Source organism: Agelaius phoeniceus, chromosome Z, assembly GCF_051311805.1.
Source record: "Agelaius phoeniceus isolate bAgePho1 chromosome Z, bAgePho1.hap1, whole genome shotgun sequence".
In the NCBI taxonomy this organism is placed as follows: Eukaryota; Metazoa; Chordata; class Aves; order Passeriformes; family Icteridae; genus Agelaius; species Agelaius phoeniceus.
Genome location: NC_135303.1, coordinates 56928248 through 56939795, shown reverse-complemented (window position 1 = coordinate 56939795; position 11548 = coordinate 56928248).

The following is an 11548-nucleotide window of genomic DNA, read 5'->3' as shown; positions in this document are numbered from 1 at the left end:
GATGTTTCTAGGCCGAGCAGTTCTTTGCTATGATACAATGATGCTAATGTCATGGAAAGTCCAGGTCTGTCACTATTATCCTGATTTTTGTCTTTGCATTTTTTTTCTGAAACAGTTAATTTAAATATATAAAAAGGGATATACTGCTATTCAGAGTGTTGCAACATGGGCAGAGCTGACTGCTTGTTCATAAATCTGAGTTCTCCAGTTAGCCCAGCTAGGAACTGTTGCGAATGGCTAAGTAATTTATTGATGATTAGCAGGAGTGGGAGTATCAATTTATATCAGTAACTCCCAGGGTAGTCTCCTGTTCAGGGTAACCCAGCTCCTTCTTTGGAAAGCTGAGGCTGCACAAGTAATAACAAGGCATTCATCACCTTCTGCTTCACAATCTGAAAGCAATTTACAACTGGTCAATGATAGCTGATCAAAGGGGAAAAATTTCCTCTCCTGGCCACTTTTCTGTTGCCCTTCTACCTAGTACTACTAGCCCTGGACCTGCATAATATTTAAATTGAAGCTCTTTTCTTCCCCAGCTTGATTTGGCAGGTCAGAACCTCCCAATCTGGCAGAGGTGATCAACTTCACCCTTGAAGCAGACAGCTCTTTGCCAATTGGTTTTTGCACATATTAAGTGTCCTCTAATTTCTGAGCCCTGCAGAGACAACAGATGCTCTCAATATGTATAGGGCAGGTGAACGGTATGCTTTGTCCATGTAATAGAGAGGAGAAAAAACATGGAAATGGGAGCCAGTACAGCCTACAAAGTTGACGGAAGCTGAACTTGTTGTCTTCAGGCCCCAAGTAGTCCTGAGAGGCTTGGGGTATCCACTGAGAAGTAACATGGGAACATCTCTTCTCAACACCCTTGTGTCTTATGGCCCAATGGAGATGTTTGCCCCCCTCATCATGCCCCACCATATGTCAGGGATAGACCAGTTGCAACACAGCTGCCCCCACAGAGGAGAGCATTTGCCTTGGCCCTCAGCCTCATGTGACTCTTGGGTACAGTCCTGGCAAACAAGATGTCCCTGTCCTCAATTGTCTGAACTGATTTGGCTTGTGCATGTTCACATCCTGATAGAAGTGACGAACACTATTTCTTTTCACTGGCAAACACTGGGTGAACTGCTAACAATAGGCCTCCTTTTGTTCTGTGGTGAACTGGGACAGTCCCATGGTATGCTTGCAGAGGTGGTGTATCTCCAGCATGTGCAATGGTCTTGGTCTAAGGTGAGTGGGAAAATATGTTAATCACTGTGATGGGAGGCTCCTGTCATTCTGTTCATCAAAAACATCATAAGCTGCCCAAATTCCCACATTCATGTGCTGCCATGAATTCAAAGCACCCAGTCACCAATGAGAGAGTTGCAGCACTGCCTGTCATGGCATGCACAGACTGGTGCTTGTGACAAGGGGTGCATGACCTCAGGAGCACACCCTCAGTATTGGGTGAACATCCTGGCTGGGAGGTGCCACTCATTGCCACTCAGGCAATTTGATGTTTGCTGTGCAGTGAGCTGATGACTGCCTTCGTCCCTGTATCTTGGTCTTTGCCACTTTTTTGGGTGCCCTGTGCAGCTGCTTGAGGTCAGCTAGCAGTGAAGTAGATGATTCCCAGATGAGCCAGGAATGGACATCTTGTCTCTCTGCAAGACATTGTCTAACTTCACCCTGGCATGACAACTGATAAATCCTTCAGTAGCATAATGTAATACCTGTCCTGGTTTTATTGCATCTATTAAATCTATGAACAAAAGGAGAACAAATATGGCTTGTCCTAGAGATGAATTCCTTGGAGACACATCATGTTTGACTCAATTTCTCATCCTGGTGACCAGCTGGGTGCCAGTAGCAGTATTTGCACCTGTGTGCCTCACCACTGGGGGGGAGGGGGAAATGCCTGCTTAGCCAGGTGCGTTCTTATAGCTCTTGCTGAGGTTGATTTTGAGAGCCAGACATCAGCATAAGGAGAAATACACTGACAGGGCCCTGGACAGAGTGGTGCCAGGTGGGCAGAGGAGCAGTCCTGCATTCCTCATGCAAACCACTGCTTTTGGTGCAGCTGATCACTGTTTCTAACAGTGTCTCTTTATTCATTAAGTGATTTTTTTTTTTTACACTGTGTTGAATTAGTCTATTAAGAGCACCACTGACATGCCCAGCTCCCACAGTTAACATTTCAAGCAACATCACCGCCAGGAACAGCAAGCGTTAGGAGACAAAGTAAGACGAACGTGTGGATCTCATACCCCCTGCTCCCCTCTCTCACTTCAACCCAAAGTGCAGGGAGTCTGGACAGAATTTGTCTTCCAGGTCCTCAAAGCAGTTACACATATAAGTCTCTGCAAATGATCCATTATAAGCTCAGGTCATGTCTTTCTGCTTTGGATTTTCTTTTTTACTGCTTTGTGATTTGGGAAATTATGTGTGCAAATGTCACTAGCACCAAGGGGTTTTAGCAACCCAGAATCTAAAGAGTCCTGGATAAGAGAAAGCAGATGGAGACTAAACATGGTGCCTTCGATTCTGCAGAGGCCACGGAATAAATATGCACTTCACTTGGTTAAAATAATACCTATTGGCAGTAATTGTTGTTGGGTTGTTTGCCAGTGGGAGTCTAATCACTCTGGCAAGAGCTAGGTGATCCACAAGCTGTTACAGTGTGCTTTTGGCTCATCTTGTGTTGTACAACCTCACAGATTTCCATACTAGAAAATTATGAAGGGATCAGTAATGTTTGCAATATGAAAGAGATATTGCAGGATATGCAGCTTTCCCAAACTATGCAAAATACTATTGCACCATCATACAAATTGCTTAGTAGTTACTTTTAGAATAGATTTGCTGTTAAACACCTATGTGACTATGACTCAGGGCAGGGTCCAAAAATGGCTTCCCCAAGTCAGAATGGCACATAAGGCAAATTTGGCTGTCAGCTCTTTTTAGACAAAGTTAACATTTTCCTTAGAAAGACAGAAGTACAGCCAATGGACATGAATATTCTTGATCTCAAGTCTGTGGCACCAACAAACCAGCCTAGCCTCCACACAACTAGCAGCATACAACTGCAGAACTGGAGTCGTTGAGGACTGTAGAATCCAGACCAGGAGAGTGTGGGCTGTGATGTGAGCAATGGGAATGTCTTTTGAGACCCTGTCCAGGAATCAAACCCTGCTGCTGCTTTGCCTTCCAGAGGTCAAAATCCAGGAATCTCAGTGGAACAGACTGAATGTTAAAAGATTTGGGAGGGGATTAGATAATCTCATGCCAGACTAAGAAATTGAGCCAGAGCCAGTGTGAAAATCCCTGAAATTGACAGTCTCTATCAGTACCTTGAAATGCTAGCAAAGCTGTTGCATATAAACAGAAAACAACAGAACTAGTGAAAGGCAGAAAAGTGCACCTGCTATTATATTGATCCTTCTGGCTGTATGGTTACCTGCTCTATTACTGACAGCATTAAGTAACACTGCTACATTGAGGTAACCCTTCCATTCTGTTATCTTCTTTTCAAAACACACCAGTGATTAAATTTGTGTGGGCAGCCAGCATCTTGGAAAATAATGCAGCACAGATTTATTGTTTCACTGTAAAAAGACACTACCAACTGCCGCCTGGCCTCCATTCTCACCCTGCAGCTGGCAATTCCCTGGAGAGCTGGCAATTCCCTGGAGAGCAAAACACATCAGCTTGTTTTCTAGTGGTGCTTAGGTGAGGTTAATGCCAGCCACCTTCCTCTTACTGGTTACCCAAAGTTAAGTTTCTGCATCTTCCACTTCTTCTCTGACATAAAGACTTTGTCAAGAGAGATGATTTACCATGGAAGTGCCTCTTATATAGGCCAAATTCAACACACATCAGTATCTGTACAATAAATACAATAGAGTACTACTGAAAATGCATTATTCTGCATTCATTGGGTGATAATTTGTGCAGAGGGCTGCAACTAACTCTTATTCATTCAACTATTGGAAAGTAATTATTCAAATGAGAAATGCTCTGGGCTTGGGAAGGAACACAACTGACAAGTGATTAAAAAGGCAGAGCTCCAGTTGCTAACATAGAGCCACTGATGAGGTAGCCATTCACAAAGAGGCTGATACACCCATGCTGGGTGCTGGATCAAGCCTATACTCTCAGAAAAGTGCAGACTTTTTGTATGTTCTAAGAAGGCTGTGTTTTATTCTATAGAAGATCATTATTGGTATACCCAGTTGTTGTCAGACCTCAGAAAGTCAGAATACACGGCCATAAGCCAGGCAGAGGGAGTTCAGCTGGGTTCCCTTCCCTGAGATGGGAGGCATTAAAAGGCAACTAGAAAACCAGTGATATTTACTTAGTACTGAGACTGAAGACAAGATATTATGTGTTTCACACCAAGGCGAGGATCTTCTAAGCTTAGGTTGGGCAGGTCACAGCTGATCCAGGCCACCAGGAACACCTCACAGCAAATGTACATTTTTGTATATCTCCCCAGATCAAACAAACAAACAACTGTTCTGCCTCAGACTGGAGTACATGACACAGTGCAGATTTTTCCAGCCTGGTGCTCTGCACTGGTAAGCCCTTGCATCTTATTCAGTTGTCTCTGACACACTGGGACTTTCACTATAGAAGTGTGCAGACCAAGCTGTTCTATTGTTTTGTTTAGTTGAACATTATGTTGGGTTTTTTTTTCTTTTAAAGAATACTGTGTATCATGCTTTGGCACTTGTAGAGATCGTGATAAACTGATTTTCTGGTTCAGTGATTCACTGCTCTATTTCACTATGAGCAGGGGAAGGAAGATCTGTAATGAATATCTATAATGAATATCTTTCACCTCTCTCCAGAAATAAGTGGTAAAAATTTCTTTGATGCAATTGGTGAGACTTGCAAGAGACTAATTATGTTCAGGTGCTCCAATGCCAGCCTGAATGATTTGATTGAATGAGCATGGGTGTTGTTGAACAAATTTTCCATTCATTTCCTCCTTCCTCAGTTAAATAATTGTTGTGATGCGCTAACACACCCATATAAATGACATCCTGAAGACAGGACAATTTACTTGGCAGTTCTTCCAAACCCAATTCTACTTGTTATCTGCACAGTGATTAGTATTTACTGTTGCTTGTGGTGCCACTGAATGAGCTCAGTGAGCCACTACCACAAGGACCTCTGCCCCTTGCCGCTTCACTGATGCCTGTCACAGCAGTATGCTCAGGAAAAGATTGCCTTCTCACATGCTTATTCATCCCTTTATCACAACTGTTCATACAGTTACCACTGTTTTTTTCAATTTCAATTTTAAAAATTCTAAAAAAGCCCTGAATAACAGAGAATGTAAAAAAAAAAAAAAAAAAAGTTATCAGTGATGCAGTTTAATACTGCCTTTTACTTGCTGTTATTAAAAATGCATTATTTCAGTGAAAAACTAGGTCGTTTCTATGCAGTTGTACAATAAAGCAAAAAAAAAATTACAGCTATATGAAGTATAGCAAAATACAGTCATACTCTGGGAACAAACAATACAAGGTTCAACAAAACAGAAGTGACTTGTCTCACCTGCATGCAGAGAAGAAGTGGAGACAAAAGAATTAATGCTGCCTTTATTAAATTTCATAACATGAAAATTGATAGTGTGTGCTTAGTCTTCAAGGGAAGTGCACTATCCACTGGTGTTCCCTCACTGTCAGACAGTTCCTTAAGCCTCCCTTTAAGTCAGTCGTAATCCTGCTGTGGCTTTCAGATGTCTCTTAATCTGACTACTGTGCATAGAGTGCATTCACACACCCTAGGCTTGCAAAAATCTCCCAAGAGATATAAGGTTTCCACCAAAAAGAAAAACTCAGACACTCTAGACACAAATGTATGTCCTTTCTTACGTCTGATATAATGACTACTTTACTGGTCAGTTGCTCATCAAGCTCATCAGCTTTGCCAGCACCAACAGACATAGGAATAGAAAAGAAACAAAATATTGAGTCCCTCAGCAAATCCTTACTCCTTAAATGTTGCATATATCCCAAGTAGTACTGTAGAACAGGACTCATTTCAAAGAAAGGCCAAAAAAGTCCTGGTTATTGCAGCAGCTGTCATGAAAGAAATGCCTCAGTAGCACCCTAAATACAGTCTTAAGTTTTCAGACCTCAGGAGGATAAAATGAAAAATCGACAAATCCCAAGTGGTGTGATGAAGGTGAATATTGCATGATTACATTTTTCAAGATGCAGGTGCTGAGAGCAACAGGAAATAGGAGCATGCTCTAGAAGCAACAAAATAAGATAAGCCTCTTCAGTTTAGCTGTGTAACATTACCAAAGCTTCTTGTGGGCAGTAGGAATGAAAATGGGATTGAAGAATTGCTGGACATTATATTGGAAAAAAAAACTGCTGAAAAAATTTTAAAAGTAAGACACCATTAGACTGGGGAGGTACCCCAACAATTGGTTTACATCCCATATGATGGTGGAAAAAGACTCTGTTTATTATTGTGTGTTCCTCCTGTCCTTGTCCTTCTCCAGACACCTGCTACAAGTGGGTCCTGGAGCTGGGATACCTTTGATCAGTCAGGGTACAACCACTCACCTAGTTAATTGACTGCAGACTTGATTTTCAGCAGTACAATTGCTGACAATAAGAATTTCTCATGTATTGTGACATATTAATTGCAATGCTAACAATACTTTTTAAGATTAGTATCTACAAAATATTGCTTCTGAAGGGAAATTAGTTGTTGTTTTTTTAAAAATACATAGTTTTGTTGATGAACAATAAAGACCTGACAATGAAATTTCAGGTATTTCAAGCAAACTCAATCTCAAATAAAAGTCTCGTTAAAATGGAGATTAAAGGGATTTAAATAGTTCATGTTCTTACTTCTTTAACTATCAAGTATTCTTTGAAATTTTTAATGGTTTTGGTACAACTGTTTTTCTATTTGTTACTTTTTGTCTCATATAAAATTTGCTTAGGATTTACTGGAATCTCTAGCGAAAAGGACTGTAGCAATATGTAATGCACAAAGTACACAAAGTGATGGAAGAAAAATATTTGTGCTCATACACTTTCAGTTATCATCGAGCCATTTTCTTTGAAATTACCCAGATGCTCAAGTCCTATCCCCAAAGTGACTTTAAAAAAATCTCAATCAGGTGTTTGTTATAGTAATGACAGGTTAAAGTCCTCAAGTTTTTTGAGGCAACTCAAGAATTATGGAACTACATTGAAGATGTAAATGGAACTATACTGTATAGTTCCCCTATTAAAAGTCAGATGGAAAAAAAAAATGCAGATTGTGCAATCTCTGTTCAGGTCCCTTTGTTGCTTTGCAGTGGTCCCCAAAGTCTCCCAGAGTGAAGGTCTCTGCTTCAGGTGGTACTGTTACAATCTAGCAGGCTTCTTATACAGAAAGATGATCATGTCCCAAAGCTTTCAAACCTGTAGATTATATGTGAGAAACGGGTTGCTAATGTGTTGTATATGCATTTATAAATCCTGTCTCCATAGCAAGTCAAATGAGAAAATGCTCCCTCTGCAGGGAGGAGCTTTTGGAATTTTAAATACAGCTTTTCACTTTTGGAATTTTAAATACAACTGCAGCTTCTTTTAAGCTCCTACGTGTTTATTCATATATGTTCAGAGTATGTTCTTCTTTAAACAAAAACAGACAAAATACTGACTTTCCCAAAAGCTTCTTAAGCCTGGGATAGAAAGAAATATATATGCCAATAGCCAATTGTCATACAAATTATTACATAATTTATTTAGACAAATAAGAAAGAAAGAAAGAAAGAGAACAAACCCTAAAAAAAACCCCAACAAAACTTGCTGCTGGTTGTTACCACCATGCTGCACAAGCCACAGTGCATAAACAAAATATTCATCATTATCTTTAAAAATAAAAACAAGGATTAAAAAAAAACAAACAAGTTTTTTTTAGAGAATAGAGAACAGCCACTTCACTGGTTTCTGAAGATATTTTTTGGGTGAGAGTTGTAAACAGAGGCCTACACTGAGAATAGCTACTTAACTGGCAGGCTTGATGTTATCTCAATGCACCAGACAGAAATAAATACTATAGATAAATGAGCAAAGATTTTAGTCTGTAGTGGATCCCAGACTGATTTCTGGGGATAATGTAATCAATAAATAGAAGGAAAGAGTGAGGACAAGTGCATCTTATGCCACAGGAAAACATTTTAAAATCACCTGTTTATCAGAAATCATTTAAGGGATTGGATTGAGACAAATGAATAGTAAATCCCACAAATCTTTCTGCAAAAGAAGTACTTTCATTCAAAGTAAGATGGAGTCTTCATGTTTATGTCGCCTGAGATTTTTGTCTTCAGAAACACTGTTGAACAAGAGCATTGCTTATTCTTGATGCTTTTGTGGTGTCCTCCAATTGTCTTTTTCTTTGTTCACTTGTCTTAAGCTCTGAGTTTGAGAAGATAAATAAACAAACAAACAAACAAAAAAAACCAACACATGTAGAGTACATGAGTTAGGTGAACTGGAGGATGCAGACGCAGAATATTGCAGATGTGACAATCCTTCTCAGCGGGACATGTGTAATGAATCAGGCAGAAGGGGTGAAAAACCTTAGCAATCTGAGATAAAGCCACCTCTAATGTCAAAAAATCAGGTTTCTGTGAAGAAACATTTGATTGTCTTAAGTGACTGGGAAGCTGCAGGATGTTTCACACTGTGCAGGTCACTTGTGCTCGAGCCAGCAAGGGATCAGGAGTATCTGTAGATAAGACTAACAGAGTCAATCTGACACAGGCATAAGGCAGCCAGTTTATATGTGGCCTACTTTAGAAAGCCACCATTCATCTTGTTAAGCTATTTATATAGTGATAATATTCTGAATATAGAGATATTTGTACTAGGAGTTTCTTTATCTTATGCACTAAATAAACATTGCGTGCCACCTTAATTGTATTTAGCAGACAGCTAATTTATTCCCAGCTGATCTTGGGAAGCTATAATTCATCTCAGACATGTGAGCAATTGCCTCCTCTTTCTGTAAGGAGAATACCATGTAGAAATGCTGCAGGATACTGGGATATTTGCCATAATAATCACTGTCAAGTAACGAGCCCCATCCCAGCAAGGTTTGACATAAACATTGTGCTCTTTCAGTACAGTGACATAGTACTTACAGTTCAGGAGTGTGGTGTCATTATAAACTGAATCATAAATAGTTTCTTTTGTTATTCATACTGATTAATAACCCTGTATACTGTAGGGCAAAGGGACTAAACCAAAATTATTAATAATTGGAATTAAAAGCTTTTCTTAATTCCTGTATCCACAATACCGAAACAAAAAAAAAAAAAATTATGACGTATCTCTCAAACTATGAGCAGGGCAACTCACCATTACATTTGCATTTGAGACACTAGTTTAAGCCAATGCTTCCTTCAAACCCTTATATATTTCTTCCTGTGGTTTTTATAGTATCATGTGGTCTGCTGATCATGTAGTTCCATCTCTCATAACTATCACCAGAAAATGAGGGCAGATATCTATAGAGGCAGAGTAACACCAGTAGAAGCAGGGAGACAGGGATGTCATGCATGGTTGCACACCCATTCTTAAAAATCAATACAATGCAAACATCTGGAGCCAGTTGGCACATCGACACTCAAATTGTACATCATCTTTTGGAGCATCTTTTGTCAAAGTAATCACAAAGCTGCTTACAACTTTTTCTGCTACACCCCAGAAGTTGTGCAGGGTTCTGTTGGGGGTTAGGTTTCTTTCCTTTTTGTTCCTTTTTACTTACAGAATTTTTTTTCCCATAGGTTTCTAGGAAACACTAACAACTGGGTACTTAAGAAAGCAAAAGAAGTGGCCAAGCTCAGGGGAGGACAGCATCTGGTTGCACTTCTGTTATCTGTGAGTTTCTCTCCGAGGGTCAGAGATACCGCAGGAATTGGGCAGGTAAGGGATGAGGCTGGGGCAGCTGCTCTCTCTCTCTCTCTCTCCCTCTCTCGGTCGGCATGAGGTGAGCCTCTGCTCGTGAGAGCAGCCACTGAACTGACACCTTATTATCACCTCCCTCACTTCAAGAGGGACCCATCCCCGACTGTTGGGGTGCCCGGGATCCTGAGCTCGCCTCTCCCGGCCCTGCTGGGAGCCGGGCCGCCCCTGCCCTGCCCCTGCTGCTTCTTCAGCACTGCTCCGAGTTGTCACTGCTCTGCAGCCCCGCTCCCCCTGCCTGCCGAGACTCCTGCCGTCCCGGCTTGGTGCTCCTCAGAGTCCTGCTGGGCACCGGGATCGGCTGCCCCAGGGTTGTGAGGCGCAGCCTCTCCTCCCTCCCTTCCCGCCCGGCCCAAGCCGCCATCACCGCGCGCTCCCCAGCCCGCGCCACAGCGCCCCCTGCAGGCGCGGGGAATCCCCGCCCCCGCCCCGCCCCCGGCAGCAGCAGCGCCCCTGCTGGCCGTGCCCGGAACTGCAGCAGGCGGAAAGGGCCCGCGGCCCAGCGGGCCGGGACTGGGCCCCGGGTCCTGTTTGGGGTCGGTGCCGCAGCTGTGGGTGCTTTTTGCTTTATCATACACACCAGTAAAGAAATGTTATTCTTATCCTCATATCTTTGCCTGAGACCCCCTTAATTTCAAAATTATAATAATTCAGAGGAAGGGTGTTTACATTTTCCATTCCAAGGACGGCTCCTGCTTTCCTTAGCAGACATCTGGCTTTCAAACAGAGAGGTTCCAAAACCAACAAGTTACAAACACTGCTTTGCCCAAGTAAATGGGGAAAACAGAGGCAAAAGGCTTCCTTTAAATAAAAACCCTATGCAATTTAAAATTTCATGGTGCTAACTAATTTTTCTCAGTTATGAGAATTATAGTTTAGAACATTATTAGAAATACAATAGAAGGAAATTAAATTAAAACTGAAATGGAGAGAAAACACTCATTGTGTTTGCAGCAAGTGAAAATTGCTTACCAAAAAATTTGGTACACCAAGAAAGTCTTGTACTTTCCAAAGTAGTAATTGTATTTTTATCTTTATCTATTAGCTCCCTCTAATTAGTGCCAAAGCTGTAATGATGGGTGAAATGAGCATGAAGAGGACAGGTGGCCATCATTACAATTCCATGCATTGTTCACAGCACCTGAAAATCTCACCAGAAAGACAAAGGTTCATACTAGATTAACAAAAGCAGTGAGGTTAGGTTGATAATCTTAAAACTGCTAAATATATTACACAAATTCTTGCCAAGAGCTTAATTTTGTTTTACGACAATTTGAAATATTTTTTCTCTGTTTTGGCCTTTTATTTTCATTTCCTCCTAAGGGTGTAGGAAGACTGCTGAGTTCATCTGCTTTATGTCAGTCAGAAATGTCTCTGTACACAAAAGACAGAAAGAAATATTGCTAATGGAAAATACTGATTTAAGGAAAACAGCAAAATTATTCTAAGCATATGATAATTTCTTCTCAGTATTTGAAAATTAATAAAACCACTGAAAATAAACTATTTTAAAGAGTAATTAAGTCCATAAAACAGAGCTGACTGAATTTTCAGTTGCCTTTGTAAAATTCACAAGA